Source organism: Cynoglossus semilaevis, chromosome 20 (genome assembly GCF_000523025.1).
Source record: "Cynoglossus semilaevis isolate Cse_v1.0 chromosome 20, Cse_v1.0, whole genome shotgun sequence".
Classification (NCBI taxonomy): Eukaryota; Metazoa; Chordata; class Actinopteri; order Pleuronectiformes; family Cynoglossidae; genus Cynoglossus; species Cynoglossus semilaevis.
The window spans coordinates 5384930-5387993 of NC_024326.1; positions in this window are offsets into that span (position 1 = coordinate 5384930).

Here is a 3064-nt window from a genome sequence, read left to right on the forward strand (position 1 = left end):
TCCACTTTAGGAATATTCTGGGGGGGGCGGTTTGATGTGACCTTTGACCTATTTGACAAATTCAAAACCAGAACTGAGTCATCGTCAACTGTTCCAGATCCTTTGGTTTTCTTCTTTGGTAGATTCTAATTTTTTCCGTCTGCTGTTCAGATGGAATTTAGTTTGGACGACTGGACTCACGTACGTCTGCTGAGTCATTACCAGTGGGTGGTGCTCTTGTCTGTCACTGCTTCAGTCTCAGACCGTTGGTGTGAATATTAGTGTGACTGGTGAAGTGTTGGTGATGGACCGGTGTTTCTGCTAACATCACGTTAGCTCCAGGCTAAGCTTCAGGCTACGTGCTTCAAACGTTTGTATTATTTCTGTTGAACCCAAAGGTTTTTGTGTGTTATCCATTTATTTACTCATCAGACTCTGTCTGCAAAATGAAGTCCTTTTGAATAGTGTATTCACATCACTGTAATATAACAGAAGTGTTTCATGGACTTCATAATGTTCAGAGTGAAAACACGTGGCTCATTTTACCAACACTAACTGTCGCTACAATGACTTCTCTTCTTCCTGTTGTCATAAACGACCAGTTCAGCCTTGAACCTTTAGCACCACATTCATGTTTCTGTGTACTTGTGTATGCACAGTATATACAGTGTGTGTAGTTGTCTGTAATGAAGTACTCACCCTCCACGGTCAACGTCACCGCAGCTCTTCACACACCAAGGCCCAACTGTAAAAACAGTTGTAAAAAGTTTCCCGCGGCTGCGCTGAAGAAAAACGAGGCTTGTGAGGTTTTAAAAGTGTGATCTAAGCAGATATTACGGCGGCGACGCTCCGAGGGGAAGTGAAGTGTGTTCACTCTGACCACAGTAACGGCACAGGAAGTGAGGGCGTTTCATCATCTGCTTCACTGATTTTGATTATTCTCTTTCATATATTGCGTTTGAAACCTTGCATGAAATGACTTAATGTGATTAAGTTCTCCGACTTGTACTTCAAAGTCACCGTCATTAACATTTCACACCCCGGGTCTGAGACCGCGAGGAGCTGACCGTGGTACTGATCTGGACGTTTAGAGCCGTTCATCTGTGTACGTGTGTGTGTGTGTGTGTGTGTGTGTGTTAGCAGCAGCAGATCCAGACAAAGACCAGGTCAGGGTCTGAAGAGAGCGGCCTGAGCCGGTGTTCTGCCTTTAGTCCTTTGAGCTTTTACTCTTAGATTTTGAGGATGTTTTTGCTCCCGTTTGTCTGAAGGTCTGGATCTGTTCTGTGTTTATGTTTTTTTTACTGGAAAGTCAATTTAAAAAAAATTAAAAATTGGAACACACTCTGCACCTGAGGCTTTTTTAGATCAAAGGAGCAGCAGCGTCCACTGGACACAAACAACCATTCACACGTAAAGAGACGAGGGAATTGAACCAGAACAGTGTCGTCAGGACAGACAGTCAACCACAGTGTTTTATCAAACCCTGGGTTCTTCAGTTCAGTTCAGTTCAGTTCAGATCAGTTCAGATCAGTTCAGTTCAGTTCAGATCAGTTCAGTTCAGTTCAGTTCAGATCAGATCAGTTCAGTTCAGTTCTGTTCAGTTCAGATCAGTTCTGTTCAGATCAGTTCAGTTCAGTTCAGTTCAGATCAGTTCAGTTCAGCTCAGTTCAGTTTAGTTCAGTTCAGTTCAGTTCAGATCAGATCAGTTCAGTTCAGTTCTGTTCAGTTCAGATCAGTTCTGTTCAGATCAGTTCAGTTCAGTTCAGTTCAGATCAGATCAGTTCAGTTCAGTTCTGTTCAGTTCAGATCAGTTCTGTTCAGATCAGTTCAGTTCAGTTCAGATCAGTTCTAAATGACCTGCAGAGTCAGTTTTCTGCTTCAGTTCTAATGAACATCAGGAAACAGTGACCTGCAGCTACAGCTGAGATTCACACCTTTAAAAAAAAAAAGGATTTTAATGAACTGACGTAAATGTAAGGACATAGAGCTGTGAAATAGTGGAGCCACAGGTGGGCAGGGTGAACTGCACCTTCTGCCTCCACACACTCATCAGCAGTAATGACGGAGGACAACATATCCTTACGTACAGCTGTGTGTTTTAGTGTGCTGCTGCTCTAACACTCCCCGTAGAAATCATTTAGCCTCTGGGTCTGAGCTCAGCAGGGGTGAGACGGCAATTAGAAGGAGAGAAGGAGCGGGGGAGAGAGGGAGAGAGGGAGGGAGGGAGAGAGGGAGGGAGGCAGGAGCTAACAAGGCTGTAGCTGGGTAGAACTGTCCAGAACATCACACCGGCCCACAGTGGCTGAGGCTTTAATGTGCTGTGTGAATATGCAGAGTGGATGAAAAAGGGTGAGAGAGAGAGAGGGAGGGAGAGGGAGAGGGAGGGGGGAGAGAGAGGTTGAAAGTGAGAAAAAGGTCAGTGTCCTACAACAGACTGAGAGGAGGAAACGTGTGAGACAGTTAGAAAGGGGGGAGAGAAGAGAGAGAGTGAGAGATCACAAGTGCTTTTAGAGCTGACCTTACAGACTGTGACGGCCTGGAGGGAGGTGAGGGAGGTCCAGAGAGAGAGGGGGGGGAGGGGTGGCGTGGCTCAGTGGAGAAAACCCCCCAGAACCCTCTCTGTTCTGTTGCGTCTTTGGTCGAATGTTCTAACTTTTCCCCTGGAGTTTTAAGAATGAAGTGCAGGCGTGCGGACATGATGGATGCAGCGGCAGATTACAGCTGCCCGACCACCCAGGGCTAACGTTTAACAGCTAGCTAAAGCAATCAGCGTCTTATTAGTCAGGACTGGAGCGAGCGGCGCTATCAGGTGGAGGAAGGAGGCGTCACAGGAGTCTGATTATGCATCTCCCAGTGTGAGCTCTGCTGCCGTGACCTTGGGCTCATATTTATGCGTTGGCTCGGAGCGTGTGTGTGTGTGTGTGTGTGTGTTTGTGTGTGTGTGTATGTGTATACTGCAGTTCTCCCTTTGGCCCTGAAGAAGCACGTGAGTCAGGGAGTAGAGGGCGAGAGAAAAGGGCAGAGAAGACCAAAGAGGAGACAGAGTCACATAATGGGGGAGGGAGAGAGAGAGAGAGAGAGAGAG